This window comes from Cryptotermes secundus, unplaced genomic scaffold (genome assembly GCF_002891405.2).
Source record: "Cryptotermes secundus unplaced genomic scaffold, Csec_1.0 scaffold444, whole genome shotgun sequence".
NCBI classification, from domain to species: Eukaryota; Metazoa; Arthropoda; class Insecta; order Blattodea; family Kalotermitidae; genus Cryptotermes; species Cryptotermes secundus.
The window spans coordinates 154,457-176,370 of record NW_019743153.1 but is presented as its reverse complement, the minus strand read 5'-3'; positions in this window follow the sequence as shown (position 1 = coordinate 176,370).

Here is a 21,914-nt window from a genome sequence, read left to right as displayed (position 1 = left end):
GTCATACACAGATTTTTATTGAATCCGTTTATGTATGTTTTTCTTGTATGCATTAAGTCCGGTAGCAATGTGCACACACGATCTGAAAGCGAGTTGTTGTTAGTCACTGAATAACAGATCTGAATGTTTGTATACCATGATATATTGCCGTTTATTATGACACGCTGAGCCCGAAGCACGCTACGTATTTGAGGTGGGCGTTATCACGTGCAGTGTTAGCCTCAAGTTTCTTTCTAGTAGGACGTTTCTCTTGAGCTGCAATATTTGTGATCATTCCATTTTGATATTATGTAACGCATTTCTGCTAAATGTCATAAGCGGAAGATCTTCCAGTTACTTCTCCAATGCTAAAGTNTTGTTAGTCACTGAATAACAGATCTGAATGTTTGTATACCATGATATATTGCCGTTTATTATGACACGCTGACCCGAAGCACGCTACGTATTTGAGGTGGGCGTTATCACGTGCAGTGTTAGCCTCAAGGTTCTTTCTAGTAGGACGTTTCTCTTGAGCTGCAATATTTGTGATCATTCCATTTTGATATTATGTAACGCATTTCTGCTAAATGGCATAAGCGGAAGATCTTAGTTACTTCTCCAATGCTAAAGCAGACCGTATGACATTTGTCTTGCCTATGCTTAATATTGTCTTATCTGAATGTCCCTTTATCTTATTCATATTAATGAAAGTGATAACATCGTCATGTCGCATAATTTTGTTTTCTAAATCTTCGTATTTTTATAGAGTTTTTCGAATTTTTTAATACTTCTAATAATGTTCCTTCGTTGAGAGCACGCGGTATTCGAGGCACTACGCCACAAGCCGGAAGGTCGCGGGTTCTAGTCTCGGTGAGATGGATTTTTTTTTTTAATTTACCTAATCCTTCCAACGTCACTATGGCCCTGGGGTCGACTCAACCATTAACAGAGTTGAATACCAGGAATATTCTTGGGGGTTAAAGGGCGGCCGGCTCGTAAGACTAACGACCTCACCGCCATCTGTGAGCCGATTGTCTAGAGAAAATGTGGAGTCTCGACGTCTCACAACTCTATGGGCCTTCAGGATCTATTAACAGGGATAGCTTTACTTACCTCTTTTTACCGTTCCTCCGTTTATCAAGATTGTTTCAAAAATGAATAAGAAGCTACTCACTAATTTTTGGTCTGTTATCATCCCGCTGCCTGTATTTTGCCTTTGTTCCGTATGTATCTATTACCTTGGGCCTAAAAATTGAAATAAGAATCATAACTCTTCACAGCACATCTGCTGAATATGTTTATTTATTTATTTAGATATTCATGAACTCTTAGGTGAGCTTGGTAAATCATGCTGCCTGTTAACCTGAGAGATAAATTAATTGAGATATCTAAGTCTTTTATTATATTTTATACAAATTATTTGTTATTAATAATATCTGCCAAGTATGCGTTCTCGAAGACGTTGTTCTGTCGTGTGTATCCTATGAACAAACCATTGGAAATAGGGCCCATATAGAAAGCAGACGTCATGCGTAACGCAACAACACCATCCCTAATATTGCATTTGACTTTTCTTGTTTAAGATGAATTTGTTTCATTAATGGCGACAATGATTTAGTTAATGTGTTTATGATCGTATCTAGGTCACATGCTTCACACTACCCAGGCCACCTAAGTATGCCTGCTTTTCCCATATCATATCGCAAGTCTCTACCTACCAGCTAAATTACTTTCTCACGTGCCGAAAGGTAACAGTATTTCTTTCAGAAATTGTTCTCCTATCACCTGGAAAGCTAACATGTCATTTTTACACACTATGAATTTTATTCTCAGTTTTTGTGCTGTTTTCAGGCACTCTTTTGATGGCCGTGTTAAAACCTTTCATAAAGGAAGTAAAACTTTCTGTGGAGGTCCTCTTTCTAATGTTATGATTCTTAATTTCTGTGACATCTTTGCGAGTTTAAAGCTTTAGTTTGCATAGTGTGCTCTGTGTGTTGTAAGATATTTTTTATTTAGCTTCCACAACTATTAAAAGACAGTGTGGCGTAGTTTATGCTTAAATAAAAGTTTTATTGAATAATTTGTGAATTTAATTGCCCAGAGAATGGACACTTAACAGAAAAAAGAAATTTAAAAATCTGAAAATTAATCAAACTAAATGTCGTAGGACTTTGACATATATCAATTTGAAGTTTTGATATTAACGGAATAAGTTAGTGGGACACGAGTATAAGGCGCTGAAATTCGTTTTATGAAATCAGTAACAGCAATTTCACTCCGCAGTCATAAGAGCAGCGGAGATATTAGACACGAATTATGGAGTAATAATTTTACTATTGAAATTTCGGAATATGTTAATAAATATTGGAGATATGTTGCAAGAAAATCGTATTCAGCTGAAAGTTTTAAATTACGCCAAATGGAAGAAGGGATGCCGAAATAGTAGCAACGAGCACGTAGGGACCTAAGGACATGCTTTATTTTAATGCGGATTAAATAAATCATTGGTCAGGATTGATGATAATTTTCTGTCCGTTAGTACTGAACCAGCAATGCCACGAGGAATTATTACATAGGAAAGGAAAGAGGGGAGCCTCTCTTCACTCTTTTGACATAAAACCACAAATGTTGACCTGCTGGGAAACGGTACAGAATGGTCTCGTCCCACGACTGATTGCAAGGTTGTCCATTCTATAAAGATGAAGCTTATTAAACAATCAAGTTCATGTTGCATGTCCATATATATATATATATATATACTGATAATGAGACGTTTGTATGCTTCGTGCTCTAGCGAATTTCGCTTAAACTCAAACCACACGCTTCTGACTCGCGGTGGAACAAGGAGGTTTACGCAATGAATTGGAGAGGATGATGTATCTGATTATAAAGAGAACCTCAAGGAAATGTCTCGTCAGTTTTTACGCGATTTAATTGGCGTTTGTTGGGGGGAGAGGAATTGAAAAAAAAAAAGTGAAGTGGTTTTAAATTGAAAAAAGTGATGATGAAAAGGGATGTATATATATATATAGGCTACAGAATATTTAATTGAAGTACTTTTTGGTTATTAACGAAATGTGTTTGTGTCTCACGTCAAAGTGTGGCGGTGAGTTCAAAGGATAAATGTAACTTCCCTGAAACGTCTAAATATTTTAATTCATGATTAATTTTTATTTACTTGGCGAAATATTGACGAGTATTCCTAGTTTCTTCAAGTACGAAGCGTATAACATTGTGACAATATCATTGCCCTGCTGCCTGTTTGGAAATGTTACGACGAAATGTACTTTGAAATTTCTCACACCTGAAATAAATGCATTACTAGAAAAGTGTTTAAAGAATATCTGCTGCTTCTTCGTCGTCGTCTTCTCTTCTGTTTCTTTTTTACTGATGCTACAACCCTGTATGGGTCTTGGACTCCTCCAAGGTTTCACAACAGTAAGTTTTTCCCAGGTGATGTCGTTAGCCACATACCCTGAAGATGGAGGCCATACGTTCCTCCGAAATGTCGGTTTACACAATGTCTACACGGCGCCAAATCCCACAAGACGGCATCCTTCGTTCAACATGTAAGTTACGTTTCCAGTCTTTAAAGTGGACGGCTGACTTATTTACTGCGGAGCGTTAAGAATTTCACTTCAAAGTCACGGGGCTTGATAATAATTATTATTAGGTTATTTACGTAGCCATTTAAACTACAAACGTTAAGTGTTGAATGGGCTTAGAAGATGATGTTCCTAGGGATGAAATTTGATTTTGGAAGGACACAGACTTGCCGGATTTATCCCCCCCCCCTGCATTTGTGCTCAGACACTGAGGATAACCAATATAAACGTCGAAGAGGATAATTAGTAACTCCTCCAAGATATGAATATGTTTAGCCTCAACACTGTAATAAATGTGCTCAAGGTCAGTGACTTCGTTTCTCTGAGAGTTAAGATGGCTGGAATTTGAACACGATTCCTACTCCAACCTGAGTATAATCTGATGTTGAACTCTACGTCATAATTGAGCGATCCTTAGTAGGAGAAGTATGCAGATTGTGTTGAGGGCAGTTATCACAAAGCATTGCAAAGCTACTGTATATTTCATTATTCTAGCTGTAGACATGCGACGCCATTTATACACTGTGATTTACATGCATGAAATTTCTCGGCTCCGGTTTATTGCTTGTCTCAATATTCGCATTTTTTTGTTTTGTTTCTAGTTTCTTGCTGCTTCATGCGGGAAGGTTTCAGTACCATAGTGCTGGGTCCTGCTAACTTAAACAAGAAAGGAAAATAAACTTAGAAATACCGTATTTACGCATGTATAGGCCGCGTGCGTGTGTAGGCCGCAGCACAATTTTCAGACAGAAATTATAGAAAAAATAATTTTCTTGGAATATTATTTCAGGAGTAGAAATTATTCCTAAATTTGGCAACGTTAATTTTTTAAATGAAGTGTGATTTCGAATATTTCGAATATAAGCCGCGCCCCAGTTTTCCTCTTGAATTTTTGGCAAAAAATGTGCTGCCTATACATGCGTAAATACGGTATTGAGCATTCTGACATCCAAGCACTTCGGTGGAGTGGCATACTAGAAGAGTGTCAGTATGTTACTGTTAGTAGAGCAGCTACCGAAACGTCAGAAACGTCGGGAGAACAACTACATATATGACGTTATAAGATTATAACAATTTATCTGCTTGGACAACATAAACGCAGTTCAGTACTGGAATACTTGAACCTCTTTATTCCCAATAATATTTTTAGCCTACTTTCCTCATTTCGAAAAAGCGAATGCATGTTTATGCGATCTCCATGCTAGATGAGTCTCTCTGAGTCCCATGAAACGGGCATATTATGCCTTATAGAAAGGCCGCGCCATAGCTCAAGCGGTTAGTCGCTGGCTTCCCACCGCGGCGGCCCGGGTTCGATCCCGGGTCTGGTCAAGTGGGATTTGTGGTGGACAAAGTGGCGCTGGGGCAGGTTTTCTCCAAGTAGTTCGGTTCATCTGCCAATCTTCATTCCACCAATTGCTCCACAATCACCGTCACCTATCATCTGGGGCTGGTACAATAGGCCAGAAGTGGCCGCAGTACAACGGACTTAGTCCCACCCCACTAGCATTAAAAATATACCTTTACTTTTATAAATATCCAAGTGCATATTATGCCTTGTAGAATATTTTTCATAATAACGAGCAGATTAGTGGTACAAATAAATTGTGCCCAGTCGACATTGTGCGCTATTGCTCTGCCATCGAATTCATTCTTGCTCGTTTTATGGCGCTCTGCATGCACGTGCATGGCAAGACAGGCGGAATTCGTAAACGGAACGCAAAATTCCAGCGCCCTCAAATTATGCAAGTTCCCGTTCTTTCTGTTCGTGCGAACTAATGTTCGCTGTGTAGTTGAATAGGGAACTTGAATAGTTTTATCCATAACCCAGTCTACTCTATTGTACGCGTAGTTCACATGGCTATAAGCCAAAGAGTTACAGAACCAAGATCCCAAACAAGCCATCCTGATAGGCTTGTCGAGATTCCCTTTAGTCTCTTCAGGCGAATAACAGGATTATATTTCATAAAAGGAAACATGAACCTAATATTTCTCCTGTGTTTCCTTCGAAACATTTCCCTGAGGGATTTACATAGGTTTGGTCCTTTCGCTAGGTCTGAAGAAACCTCTCAGATAAAATGCTTTAACATCATACATGCCCTCTAGTTCCTGCCACTACATGGAAACCAAAAAAAATCAAAGCAAATCCCAGCACGATGCACAAGAGCGCTTTTAATGCCCGGTAAATACACTAGGAGAATATTCAGCCAAGTCCAGAACAGCTCTGCTGTCGGATCTCGGGGCTTTTAATGGGGCTCAACAGAACTGAGCATTAGGTAATAATGGCTCCCGTTTCCATTTGCTTTTATTCAATCTCTGAGATCTGTCTACAGTCTTGATCAGTCGATACAGCCATAGTTCATCTAAAAAAAACTTTTCTTTAGTCGAATATACGTAAATATTAGAGACTTTTGTAACTGTGGAATTGAAACGATAATTGCTTACTCACTGAACTGCTGAACACATTATTGTTACTTATCAGTCACTCACTCATGGAGCTGAGTCCTTGAAAAGCCGCCAATTGTGCAGCCACTCAAGAATTTCCCAGCATTTTATGGAACCCGAAAGTTTATGACCGTGTTCACAAGAGCCCTCCACTGGTTCATATTCTGACCCAGATCAATCCAATCCATACCATCCCATCCTATGTCTCTTACGATCCATTTTAATATTATCCACCCACCTACGCCTTGGTCTTCCCAATGGTCTCTTTCCTTATGGCTTTCCCACCAATATCCTATATGCATTCCTCGTCTCCCCCATTCGTGCTTCATAACCTGTACACCTCATCCTCCTTGACTTCACCATTCTAATTATACTTCGAGAAGAGTACAAATAATGAAGCTCCTCATTATGCAGTTTTCTCCAACCTCCTGTCACTTCATCCTTCTTCCATCCAAATACTCTCCTCAACACCCTGTTACTGTTACTCACTTATGTATGTAAAAAGTGCACGTATATTCCTTCAGTTATGACTAAATTATTGTGAGTATGCAAATTACATTGCATATGTCGTCCGGTATTGGGCATCATCAGAGGTATCATCAGTATCAATTTGAAGTACTCTACATATTCGCAATACATATATATATATATATATGTCTATATAAGAATCTTATATCTTAAAGTTATAGCCAGGGAAAAACTTTTTTAGTTAATTATAGGTTAATTAAAAGTTTATTTATTTATTACTAGTGGCTCAGTTAAAAGTTGCACATCTAATTGATATTAATGATACCTCTGATGATGGCCAAGACAGGTCGAAACATTTAAGATAATTTTTGTGTTCACAGTAAACTAGTTACATTTGAAGGAATATATAATTTCTACATATTATACGTTGTGACTTAACAAGATGCATGTAGTTAAGATATTTCTTGTAAGATTTGAGGCTTTCAGGGCGGTGACTATGAAGAAGGCAGTCTTCTGGGATTTGGCACCGTGTATATGTGGTGTTAACCGACGTTTCGGATGAACGTATCGCCTCCATCTTCAGGGTAGAAGGAAAAATATTTTTCCTTCTACCCTGAAGATGGAGGCGATACGTTCATCCGAAACGTCGGTTAACACCACATATACACGGTGCCAAATCCCATAAGACTGCTTTCTTCAAGATATTTCTTACTTACTTACCTTCTTATTCACTCCTTAGCTCCACTATCCTGTGAGATCCTTGTCCTCCTGTGAGACATGTCCATTCCAGCCCCCGTAAATTGTTCGCCACGTACTCCGACCATCGCAGTCTTGGTCTTCTCTCTTTTCTTCTACTTACTTACTTTCGAAGTCACTCTTGTTGGATCCATTCTAATCGCATGCTCCAGGTGTTGCAACACACTCGACTTATTGTCCTCTCCATTATCTCGAGTTTCATATAATTCATGTTGCTCCTGATTAGTTCGAAAATATTAGTTTCTCTGTTAGGTTATAATATTAAACATAAAAAGCAAAGTGTATAATTACAGCCCCCAAAATAATATTAATCTACAAATATATCGGGATCAGTTTCTCATGTCAGAATTATAACCTCAAGAGTGCACCCTATATTCATTCATGTTCGTTCCTTTCGGTACTCAAGCACTTCTGCTACGTTGGTAAAGATCTTGTATAGGCTCAGCAATGTTAAACGCTCCAGCGGCTACATGCCAACATTTCCTTGGTTATCATGAAACCGGAAATACTTCGCGTGATCGCCATATTGTTGTTACCATTACATTGAATTCCTCTCATGTAACTCCCCTCTGCACATAAACTTCATACCGAAATCTCTGCATTCAGAAAGTGGCTTAGAATGTCCATCTTCTTACTGAATTTGAAATACTGGGATATCACTGGCTAATATCAAAAAGGTTCTGGTTGGATTCGTGAAGGAGGAAAAAAATGATAAAAGCTCTGGTAGTATAATGATTTAAGACAGCAAACAGTATTTAGCATCGTACTGATAAAATATAAACTTATAATTTTCCAGATATTTAATTAATGATGGAATAAATATGCATCTTACATTATCATGACCACAAGATTATTTATTATTTCCGGAAAACCGTCTGAACTTAATTTTTTTTTAATAAAATCTTACTGTACGGGCCTGCAATTTAATATGTGGCCCGCAGCCCAAGGAATTTTAATATGACCAAAATATATAAGAGCTAATTTTGCGTCTAGAATTCTATGAAACATCTCAGACTTTTCATACCGAACATTTTGTTTCAGTAACCAGATTGTTTATTCTTTTTAGCTTAGAATTCGGGCCAAGAGACCCGGTAAGCCTAACGTTGAATTTATTTGCGTTTTCCCACATTTTTCAGATACAAAAGGCGGTGCAGTGCCCTGACGTAATCCACTGCAACTCTCTCATACATCCATCCGCCAATTGTAACCGCCAAACCATTCGAGGCTCTGCAGTGTCTGAAACTGGCAATGCATCGGTAATTACAATATTAGTCACTGATCACTGCACCTAGCTCGGCTGGGAATTTGGGTCTGAGGTTTCTGTATCATCCTTTGACCTATCCATATCCAATATTTGATTATGTTAGGGTTAGTGTGATTATTAGGCGAACTCCCACATGTCCGGATGCATTAAACATTTCATCAGTTCTCGTACTGACCCTCCCTTGTAGGATGTGGGATTTGCTGTGGCCAGCTCTCTTCTATTACGCAAGCGTCATTAAAAGTTCTGAAATAAACTGTCGCTTATAGAGGTCCTGCCTCTTGAGGTCACCATAAAGCTGACTGGTCCAGCTAACAGCGGAAATCTGCCCCTAATCGTGAAGATTTTGATTAATTGTATTTCTTCGTGTTCATCTGTGTGGTCTGTTGAAAACAGTGCTAATTATACGTATGAACGGGAAAAGTGTACAACTTCGCACAACTATGTAAACGGACTCAACAATAAATGTATTATGTTGTTATGTGAACGGTACGAGTGTTAGTATGCGCTTAGGGCGTCATTATAATCAGGTACATGGTTTGAACTACACTTTACATATCACACGCAAACTACAGATCTCAGTCACGCTGCATAGTAACGGCTTCCAGCGGCTGACGTTCCTCTACTTCCTTGTCCAATAGCTCCTGTCCTCGCTAGCTGGCAGCAATGTCCCACCAACTTCCTGCTCTTCTCTCATCTCAGGACTCCCTTTTTATGGCAACTGATCCTCGTTATATATCAACACGGACCGCACAGAAAACAATCCATTGTTGCGTGTTACATGGCCGACACCTAGCAATGGCTGTTTGTGTGGCTCCACAGTTCTTTGAGTAAATATGACATATATATATAGAGTCATGTTACAGATTTTTAATTGTAACCCACATGGTTTTAAGTATAACACTTGCTATCTCTTGGAACCCTAAATGACACAACGCCAAATGGGATTGAATTTAATGATTAAATTAACGGACTTTCCATTATAATTAAAGTAATGTAGTATATTCTAATATATCTGAATATATGTAACGTGTTGTCACGGGTTGGGTATGTCACGCGACAGATAACTTCACGTGGGTCTCGGATTTAGCTAATCTTTATTGGACACTCACACTTACACACCTTACAATTATCACCACTTGCAGTGTCACTTGACTTCTGGCCCAGTACTCCAAAGCGACGTCTCAACTGTCCTTGGCCGTGGCTGGATCCCAACTGTCTTTAGCGGCGGCTGTCCCGAGACTGTCTCCTCCGTTCGGGTCTAACTAGCTCTGCTTATATAGGGGTTATGCCGACCGGATAGCGGACACCATTCCTCACGGTTCCCTTACTACTATTTCGACAGTCCGCTGTTACGCAACGGGTCTTCGCTTGTTCATCTCCGCGGAGATTCGTTCGTTGTTTCGGCATTGTCTACGCAACGGCTTACTGTTATTGCTTTGCCATGGAAGTGCCTACTCCAAAACAGGTTACAATAATAATTCTGATCATTTTTATGTAATAATGTCAATATCGTGTCAGTATGAAATTTCATATTTTCTTATCTTGTTGATGTGTTTTTTACACTGTAACTCCTGTTCTCTGTGCTTTCTTACGTAAGTATATAATAACAAGCTTTGAAGACATATTTCTTTAAAAAATATATATGAGTGCTTTTCTTCAGTATATTATACTGTATTTTCAGTCCCTATACTATTGTTTACTGAACGTTTTTCTAACTCCTTTCTGTGGTACTAGAATTACAATTTTCAGCTTCGTCTGTGAACAACATAGGGCACAGTGTAATTTTTTTTTTCCTTGGCACTACAGCCCCAGTGGGCCTAGGCCTACCTCCATGAACTTCTCCGTTCACTTCGGTTTTTCCAGATCTTACACATTCGGTAGGATTCCTTGGGCGGGTGATCAGCTCGTCGCAAGGCCTCTACCTGTATACTAACACAGAAAAACGCACACACACAAACTAAACATCCATGCCCTGAGTGAGATTCGAACCCACGATCCCGGTTTCCAAGCGAGCGAAGACCAGTACATGCCTTAGACCGCTCGGCTACGGTGACCAGCACAGTGTAGTTTGGTGTAGGAATTATGCGTTAAGTTAGAGTGTAGTTAGAGCAAATTTCGATGTAAGGTTGTCTTTTCTACTCTACATGTAAATAAATGTCGTTTGGGCACAAGACACACCTAAATTAAATTAAGACAACTACCTGCAGAATGCTTCGACATATTGCGGTAGGTCGTCACACACACAGATGTACGGTTGCGCAGTTCCCTACAANTCGTCTCACGCGCGCGCGCACACACACACACACACACACACACACAGAAGTACGGTTGCGCAGTTCCCTACATTCGACCCATAAATGTCCCATTAGGCGGGTACCAGTTGTGACTTCAACGGAGTTTCGATTGTGAAGGGAGAAATGACCAGCTTCTTCTAACAGGCATTAGGACTGTGTGACGTAGCTCCCCCACCTCTCCGCCTACTTTCCATTTAACGCTTGTCGTCGAAAGTCTGTGGAAAATATTTAGCTTAAGTGAGTTGCTAACATACATTACACCCATGTGCGCGGATTTACTTTCCCTTTCTGATCATATATAAGGCTTCGAAGATAAAACGGCAGGCTGAAATATTTCAGAAGTTTCCTTTCTCCATTTTTTCATCACAACACGGCGAGAGAGTCGCCAGCCAGCGAGGGCAGGAGTCGTTGAACACAGAAGCTGAGCCGTAACCTACCATAGGCTATTTAAGACGAAATGAGAATTGCCGTGTCTCGTGGATTGTAAAGCATGATGATTGGCAGTACCCTTATGATTGCTTGTAGTTATGAGTAGTAAATATTCAATATATGAAATTACAGATCAAAGCCTCTTGTTCAGCCACGCGTGATAATACTTTTGCGTATATTCGCCGTGAAAGTTGTACTCTTCATCAGCCGTAAAGTCGTTGAAATGCGGGGAATAAGTGCTATATTAAGTAATTCTTTTCTTACATCACTACATGATCTAATTATAATACTTGTAACATACACGTATATGGTTTTTTTCACTGTCTTTATAGCCCCCTTGAGCCCTGACCTATGATTTCTCAGTTTCATTATCATTGTACAGACAGTAGGACTCCTTGAACGAGTGATCACCTCGTCGCAAGGCCTCTACCTGAACACAGGAAAACATAAATACAAAATAAATACATACACACACCAAACAGCCATGCCTTGTGCGGGATTCGAACCCACGATCCCGGCTTCCGAAAGAACGAAGACAATACATGCCTTAGACCGCTCGGCTACCGTCACCAGAAACATATGTGTGTATGAAATTAAAATTTGTCTGAAAGGAGTGTATTTCTGAAATAATAAATATTTGACCTGTTATTGGAAATCAAGAAAATAATTTGAAAAATTACTGCACCGCTTAAATAATTATAATTTTTACTTTTATACAATANATAGATCTGGCTCAGGATAGGGACCAGTGGAGGGCTCTTGTGAACATGGTAATGAACCTTCGGGTTCCATAAAATGCTGGGAAATTCTTGAGTGGCTGCAGAATTGGCGGCTCCTCCAGAAGGGCTCAGCTCAATGAGTAAGTAACTAAGTAAGTAAGTACTGTTATACAATGAGAATTTCCCCCAGTCACATTTTCATAAGATACTTTGCGTAATCACGAACTTTGAAGCACACAGACTGACTGACTTGCTGTGAAATTCATGGAAACCATAGCTTCATTATGGTTGTCAGCTTAAAGTTCAGTCCCAGGCTGAATTCGCTTCCCTAACCTTCTTTACCCATGATGGAACATAATTCTGTCATCCCCTGGGACACATTCTGTGTTTCCAGTTGAAGCACCGCTCCTGTCAACGTGCGTAGGACGACACTTGCGAATTAGTACCCACTGGTATGCACTATGCTAACATTTCTACAAAGATGATAATGATGTAACAATAGGATGTAATCAGAGTACGCCGTTTCCTTTGAACGTGATTATCCATTGGTCTTCCTTGACTAGTACGGCTTGACACTGTGGAAAAGAGTCTTTCGTCTAACAGCCAGGGGTTCATTCCGTATTCAGCACCGTACATTGCCAGCAAGTTCTCGCAGTGGCTGTGTTTACAACCAATTAGAAGCGATGTAACAGACACATCGTGATTAGCAGAGATCCCAACACTTCTCTCTATTGGTCTGTAGACATTCGAATGAAACCTTTGTACAGCATGCAGGATAAAATTTTACATAATCCTATATCATTGCCTTGCAACACTTCTTCGTGTTGCATTGCATGTTGTTACGAAACCCTTAATCAAGATTAAAGCGAATAAATGCAAGATTCCCCATTCCTCGCAGTCCTGAAGTACTATTTTTGGGTCCTTAATGTACAGAAGTAACCATGTACAAATGTGGAACATATTCAGGTATTGCAGAATTTTTAAATTCGGCGAAGGAAATAAGGGTCATTTATATTCAGATTGAAATTTAACGATTATCTATTCGTTATTCACCATATACAAACGTATCATCCTTGATTAAAATCCGATGTACAGTGGACACGATTTCTTCTGAAAAGGGAACAGAAGACTGAAACTTATACCCTCCGTTCTCCAGGCCATGCTGTAGGCCTGTGGACACTGTGAACGCAGACGAGGAGTCATGTTCGATTCCAGAGGTTTTCCTCCTTGTCACATCCAGAATAACTGTGAAGTCAACTGGCATCTCAGCCATGTGTGACCGCCAATTGATATCAGAAGAATAGTCGTTTATCTTCAGTCCGTTTCTTTTTGATTACAATGTGTTCTAGCAAAATTCAGCATCTATGTCATTACATATGTTAAACGAATAAGAACTGGGCCTAAACGTTTTATTTTGCTGCATTTATACAAAGACGCTTCATCAACAACATACTGTACATTCTTTATCATCAATTGAGGAAGGGTAAGTTGGGGATGAATGGTTCGTAAGGCAGAAGGTACATTGGAGAAATAATTTATAATCTATGTCCAGGTATTATCCCAACAGTGATATTAATTTTGTTTCATGGCTGGTTTATTCTTCCTGTCTCGGTTGTTTTCTCAAAACCCGAAATTCAAATGAACTTCTTCCCCGAATACTGAACAAATCGCATTTAAAATTCTTGTTATTTATACCAATATTTTAGGAAGCTCAGAAGTCATTTAACTGTCATCCTGTCTGTTTTGTCTGTCCTATTTCAATTCATAACCAACACTGGAACTATGAATACTCTAGACATTAGGCAGGGGCTTCTTAAATGGTGTTCCTCCCATCGCAAAAGCTCTTTTTTTCTGAGACAGAGTAATGTAGGGAAACGTGGACACACACCCGTGCCCTGAGCGGAATTCCAATCCACTTCACTTTTTCTGGACCACTTAGCCCTATATTTGGATTGGGATTGATAGGTGGGGGTATTAATAGGAGATAGACCGCCTCTGTGGTCTAGTGGTCAGAGTTTCTGGCTACAGATGCACAGGTCCCGGGCTCGATTCCCGGCGCCATCAGTGGGTCTGGAACGGGATGCACTCAGCCTCGTTAGGATAATTGAGGACCTATTTTAAGGAAATAGCGTCTCCGGTTTAGAAAACCCGAGATTAACGGCCATGGGGATCCGTTGCTCTGACCACGCGACATCCTCTATCCGCAAAAGTTGGCACTAAACTTCGCCGACAGGCGGTGGTCGCTCGGTCGGTATAGTTCTCTTGCGGACTAAAACCACGGAGTTTTTTTTATAGGAGATATATATTTTTAATGTTGCTTATTTTCTCATAATGTATGTAAAGTGACTTAGATGGTATTCTTTTTGTTAAGTCATTATCCGCTCTTGTATGCCATGCATGCATTGTAATGCTGCTTGCAACATTCCCGAATGTGCAGAATCAAAGTGAGCTTATCCATATATTCTGAGCCCAGGAACTCTTTTACGATGTTCGTAGACGCCGCCATTTGAAGAATCTCGCCGTTGCCTGACGCACTGTTTGTTCCAGGCTCGGCACACATGTAGCCAGTGGATGTAAATTGAGCTTTCGTATTGAGAGCCAACTATTTTACGTGCAGCTGATTTGAAAAACATGAATAATTTTTTGTTGCTGGCTTTCGATACGCAAGCACTGATTTGCATACGAGATGTAGCAGCCACTCTCACCACCAATCGAAACTAATAATATTTTAAACTTACCATATAGTAAAGCACGGTGGAAGCACAGACACGTATAAAAACAAATTTCTGTTATTTTGTGCTCTTCACAGCAAATCAATAAACAAGGAACCGGAATTTGTTGAATTCTATAAAACTTGTAAATTTTTATGTTAATTTGTTTGCAGCCTCGTTTTATTCCTTTATTTTGAAATGCGCAGTGGTTCACTGTTTTACTTGTAAATTGATGCCGGTGGAGAGGTGAGGCCCATTTTATTAAAAAGACTGATGACGGGCAGTATACATGTAGGGGACATGACAGCTGGTGCCCCTGGCTATGTTGTGTAAGGTAACATAAAATTCAGGTGGCGGTGAGACCGCTGGGGGGGTTACATTCTTCCAGCGAACCATGCTCTCATGCATGCATGCACAATCACAGAAAAATAAAATTCTGTGTGTTAGTACTGCGTTGTTGGAGAGAGGTGGATACGGTCAGTGATGTGAGTCTAGGGACAGCGATGGTCCTGGGGGAGGTGAGGGTGATTTTATTGTGTTTTCCTACCAGAACACTTATTTGCATATCATACGCAAACCAACATAGTCTTTTGCCGGACAATTTGATCTGCTTACATATGCAGCCGTGGAAAAGGGAATTATAATGCTTGCTTATAGAGAGCCTGTTATGTTATAGCATGTTAATATGCAGTGGTTTGCTGTGACGTAAAATGAAGTTCCTGTATTTTATTTTCCTTTATATATGAAGCTATTACGCATTATAACGAAGTCATATAACGATAGTAGAATGAGAAGCGTCTAAGAGGCAAGATAGTGATAAAGTTTGCGCGTAATTTTGTTGTAAATTTCTTCGTAGAACTATCAACTCAAAGTAAATTGCTTGATTCATTTAGGGTACAAAGTAAACCCTAATTAACAGAAATGCAGGGTATATTTTCTTTCCTACTGAATGAATTTCTGTCAGATTTGAGATTGCTAGTCCACATATGGCAGTGGTTTTCAGACCTTTCTATAATGGCAGCGTTAAGCTTGGCAAAGACTTCATCGCGTCCCCTTCTTAATTTGTATTAAAAAAAACATTTTTGGCCTTTAAAATCGGCACATTTTAGATTGTTATCAATTAATACTAATTTCCGAGATTTTACAAACGCACGAAATTAAATTGCAGATATATGATATTTTGAGAATTATAAGCTGTTTAGTTTACTGAATAAATTTCTCAGAATATGCTCCTCCCACCTAAAATAAAGTAGTCATATCCACCTAGGGGTAGGCCCCGTACTTCGGAAAGCAGTGACATACGTGTGCATCGATAGAATAATAATTTCAGCCTGAATTGCCGCAGCCCACAGAACACTGTTGCTGCAGTTCTTAGGAGCCTGCGCGAACGTGTACGGAGCAGGTCTATGGTGATGACGGCAATGTTTCTCACTTTATTGTACCCAGGGCCAGTTTTCCCTTAGAGCCACTAGAGAAGAAAACTAGGGGAAGGTGGAAGTTATATAAGGGCGCTCGGAAGTGTTTTGGAGGTTAGAAAATTTGAGACGTAAAGAAGAAAGACAAAGACAACGTGATTTTACAGAACACGAAGAATGCCTTTTGGAGACAGAAGGTGCTGTAGTGTAAGGTAGCAAAATCAGAGCCTTGATTGAGTAATATGGTAGATAGAGCACGTGGTGCAGGGGGTGTAGTGAATCGACTGAAAGTAACGCAGGTGCAACATTGTGACAGAGCGGCTCCTTAAACGACTTTGAATGCGAGAGAATATTTGATAAGGAAGCAGGTACGTGAGGAAAGACCCTGAGAAATATGTGCAAATGTGAAACAGCGAACTTAAATATGAAATGAAGAGGCAGCCATATAACTCTTGTTTCTTTACGTAATATATTAGGGCGACCGCACACCAACTGCGTCAAGACAAGCATAAAGACAAGACAGTGCCTTAGAGCAGTGTTTCGGGCAAGGCTTATAGGATGGACATTATAACGTACTTGTTGGTATTCTTTGAATATCTGAGAATCAGGTTCAGATTTGGGCCCGGAGTTCAATTCTCTTTACTGTTCCATTTCGTGGTCTCTCTCACATTCATTCTCAAGCTATATAACAGTATTATAAAATAAACTCCGTGATTTTAGTCCGCAAGCGAACTATACCGATTGAGCGACCGCCGCTTGTCGGCGAAGTTAATGCCAACTTTTGCGGATAGAGAGTGTCGCGTGGTGAGCGCAACGAAACCCCACCACCGTTAATTTCGGTTTACTAGACTGGAGTAATATAAAATAGGAAACTCTATTTGTTCATCGTTTTTTTTTTCTTTGGCCCTAGAGCCCCAATTTGGGCCTTGTACTACCTCCATGAAACTCTCCGTTTCACTTCGGTTTACTAGATCTTAGACACTCGGCAGGACTCCTTGGGTGCGTGACCAGCTCTTTACAAGGCCTCTACCTGTCCATAAATATAGAAAAACGCGCGCGCACACACACACACACACATCCACACACACACACCCACACACACACACACACACACACACACACACACACACACACACACTGAACGTTTATGCCCTGAATGGGATTCGAACCTACGATCCCGGCTTCCTAGCGAACGAAGACAAATGGCTTAGACCTCTCGGCTACCTGACCGGATGTCCTTCATCTACACCTTGAAAATTATATCTTTGGTTAATCTATAAGTTCTTTCATATCGGAATAAGAAAGATGCTTCTTTTGTTTTTGTTTTCAATTAATTTCTACTGATGCAAATTTATGCACCTTAAGTATCCTGTGATGTCACTAGTTGGTGTCATTTCTAATGTCCTTGTGTAATGTCACGAAAATAGAATTCTATGTTGGGCGTAATGAAAACTCAGGGGTCTCTAAAATGAAATAGGATGGCGTGGGTAGAATTTCTCTACTAGGCTCTGTAGTGTAAAGTCCGGGGGACAGAGAGAAAGAGAGAGAGAGAGGTAGAAGGGGCTGGTGTATTGGAAGAGAGGAAGACAGACAGTATATTTATGTTAAAACCCTACTGAATGGCCGTGATAAGATTCGTTGGAATAGGGGATTTTTAGAATGCGAAGCATGAATGGGGAATGAAACACGACAGTTTGGTGATGGTGGTTCGTATGCAAGTAACAGAAAAAGAGAAACGAGCGAGAAGTACGAATTTGCAGCACCCTAACCAGAATTATGAATATTTATAGAGTGTGCTGTAAAATTCGCTGAATCAGCTTCGTTACTGTGGAAAGTCCAGTACAAAATAATCTTCCCACATATTGTAACTTTTGAAATTGTATGTGAGGAATATTTTGTTTCCGTCCTGTTTTCGACAAGGTAATACGTTTTGGGGATTATAAATGTCGCCGCATAAGATGGAAACAGACTTTCATATCTGAAAACGCGCATTGGTTTAGTTCCACCTTCTCTTATGTGTATGAATAAAACAAAGGAACAGAGATAGTTGATGAAATACACGTATTTCATGTGTTCTATTGTAATAGCATGAAAGGGACTCTATAAATCAATATTGGGATATATTATTGTTTTGCCACAAAGTACAATTGCATTGTTAAGCACACCTGTCAAAACGAATTAAACAGTTCTTCTAAGTCTGCGCTGTAGTACTTTTAATCAGTCACTGAATGATGAAGTGCATTCAGGAATGATGAACGTGATATATGTGCTTTTTCAAATAAAAAGATTGAAAGAACGTGACTTTACACTTTTCGTTCTCTTATGTATTTACCTATAGCTACGTACCTGTCTATATATAACATAAAATGTTTCTTTATGTTGAGAGCAGTTGGCCTAAAGACACTATTTGATAGAAACCAAAAGGAAGTCAGTTTCCTCACTAATTAAATCATTAAGCAGTTAGGAGAGGTAAAGTAAGGTAAGGTAAGGTAAAAAATGTAAAATTGTTCCTGTATTCAATTAATTAAGCACTATCTTATGAAGAAGTATTGAGGAGTAGAGGTATAGCTCCACCATTCTGACTTCGGTACTAGACAGAGCTCATGGATTACTGTAAGCTTTGAGAAATGAGAAGAAATAATTTTTTATAATTGTTATTTACGAGACCTAATGATAGTCTACTCATCTGCACTGATCTGTTGTCACTCTCGACACATTGGGTAAACAAAAGCCTCCCCTCCCCCTAACGTGAATCTGATCTAGCTTGCAAGTTGGCAGTATGGTATGTGCACTCCAGATGTAATGACCACACAGCTGTGTAGCCCTGCCAGGTGGCCTGAATGTTGACTCTCCCTCCGTTGCAAATAGAACTGCATATGGCTCTTACTCTGCATACTGTGAGACAGTTTAACAGAAAGATGCTACATGGATTGCCTGATTATTGTACTGAGCTCTCGTAGAGGACTTTTTTTCTTGATATCGAAACGCCGGAGTCATTTGCCACTTTCGGTAGATCAAGCAAGTTGGCTCAAGCTGTATCGCTTCTGACCAGTATTCGGTAGGTACTCGATTCCAATCTTGGCCAGGACACATACTGTCTTGACTTGCTATATTCTCTTGGAATTTCTCAGGCCCTCCATGTAAACTGCAGGAAACCGTTTCGGGTTAGTCCACGACTGTTTTCTTCCGCATAATTTCCAATTTATTACACGAGTACATAAATCCTATAACATGGCGCTACATACTGACTTATTGTCATCGTCGTTAAACAAACAATAAATAAGAATGCCGTCTTCTGGCATATGGCGCCGTGTAAATCTAGATGGCTTCAGACTGAGTCTGCAGCCACCTGCTAATGATGGTTCCTCGCTCACGGATTTTTCTGCCCTGAAAATGGAGGCTATATATTCCTCCGAAACGTTGGTTTACATTAGATCTACACGGCGCCACATCCCAGAATACGGCATTCTTCATAATCACCGCCGTGAAAACCTCAAACCTTATAAACTAAAAATAAATAAATAAACTGACTTTCATTAGAATACTTTACTGAATAAATTCATCTGAACTATCTTCACCTAGTTGTTGTATTTGCCGTATACTGATTGCTGTCTCCTGCTTCTTAGGAAATCAATCCTTTATAGATGAACTAAGCGTATCTGCCTTTCGAGGTAACATTTGAAGAGCGAAAGAAACTGGCACAAACACGCGCTATGACATAATGGTTTTCAGTAAACCAGTTACGACCATCAGTTACAGTAATTTCTATACAGTCATATTCTTGATAATATTCCAGGTCACATCTACGTTTTAACGCCAAAAACTGCTTCAGAAACAGCAATTAAAGTTCCTTCTCCACGCAATTTAGTGCGGCAGTCTCTGTCACAACGACGTGCAGTATACATCTCGCGGAAAAATCGTGACTGGAATGCAACTCATTTAGCCACGTTTCCGTGGAACATACAAATTTATATCTGAGAGAGACACGTTGTTAAAACTTTCAGCAGATTTCGTCCTAAGAATTCGAACGTTTCGATAAAAAAATATCTAAACATTTGCCACCCCCAATATCTGATGTATTTCTGTCTCCAGCAGAAGGATATGCAGCCATCATATGCTACATGAAGCGCTGCCTCCATACGCCCCACCATTACCTTTTGGATTCATATAGTTTCTCTCTGTATCCCTAGGGGTGGCTGATGCAACAGCTACGGGTATATCTGAAACTTCAGGGGAGTCGATTTGATCAGGGTTCAGTTGCCCATAAGATGGAGCAATCAACCGTTGGACTCCTGTATTGTTAACTAAAGAGAAAACATCCTCTGTTACTGAACACGAATAGAAGCATAAATTAGGAATTTTGTCTTGATCCTGGTGTACGCGAGTGAAAGTAATTTTAATTGATCAAATAATAATTTTTCTCTATCTGTGATCGAAACCTCAGGGAGAAACAAGGGACAGAAATACCCTTTTTAAAAGAGTGGGAGGAGAAGAGGAGCTTCTTACCCCAACAGTAGATTGTTTATTTTCCTTAAGAGACTGTGTTGAAGTGCTAGAGGTTTCTTTCCTACCTTTTGTCCTCTTGACGGCAGTGAAGGCACCATCAGCAGCAACAGCAACGTCTTTTCCATTCTTCAAGATTCCAGACAATGGATACAGCGGTTATAAAAAACTGCAGCCTTTGAGTGATTGGATTTGTTATCTTCCATTTTGTCTCCGAAGAATATTAAACCTGCGACGACCAGATATAATTAGTAATATAATTCTATGGGAGAAACAGGAGAAAAACCAATAGAACTCCAGATTAGAAAACGAAAATGGAAAATACCGTTGAGAGGATTGTGTTGGATTGGAACCCCCAGGGCACGAAGAAGAGAAGAAGACGAAAGAAGACGTGGAGGAGGTCAGTTATGGAAAAGGTACAGAGAGGAGGAAGGACGTGGAGGGAGGTGAAGAAGTTGGCAGCGGACAGAAGTTGCTGGAGAAGCTTCGTGGAAGCCCTTTGCTCCTACACAGGAGACAATAGGAATTAAGTCAAGTAAATCAAGGTTTCAGACGCGTTAGATCCTTGACTCATTACGTTCTTGCCGATCATAAAACCGGCAGAAAGCTGAGGATTTCGGGGCAGCGAGACACAGCGAGCTGAGAAAGCATCTTTGTATGTCTTCACTCCATTATTCTTAGGACACGCTGGTGACGTCAAATCACGCGGTGTCAGTGAATTTTGCACATATGCCACAAAGGGGTGTTCAGTCAATGAGATAGTGTACTTCATTTTCAAAATTTCATTATTTTTAAGTAGGTGACTAACTTCCTCAATAAGTCATTAGTCATTTCAGTTAGTGTTTCGATCATTTTTAGGTGCAAACACCATTTAAGCGAACAGTCTGAAGCAGGACACTAAGTGAATCATTGTCCTTTAATGGAGGAAGAAGGAGTTATCCATCAAGGGACACGGCCTCCTTACCAATCTCAGATATCGAAGCAGATCTGAGAGAACGAACGGGGGTGTTTCCATCCCTGACAGACAGCAGCTGTCTCACACAGGCTCACCGTAGACTCACCATTCGCCATGTAGATAGTATACTACTTTGTCTCGCTCACCTGAAGTAATGGAAGTTTAAACTTTGCAGAGCGAGGTCCACTGCAACGCAGAGACTTCTGTTTCCCAAAAGAAGCTTTATGCAAACGTAGCGGATATCCTTGCTAGCTGTCATAGCTCAGGAGAATCGAAACTGCAACAACAGCACCCAGATAAACGCACACTGACACCACAACCTGACAATACCACACGTTGCAACACGGTACTGAGCTTGGAACAAACATGTCTGC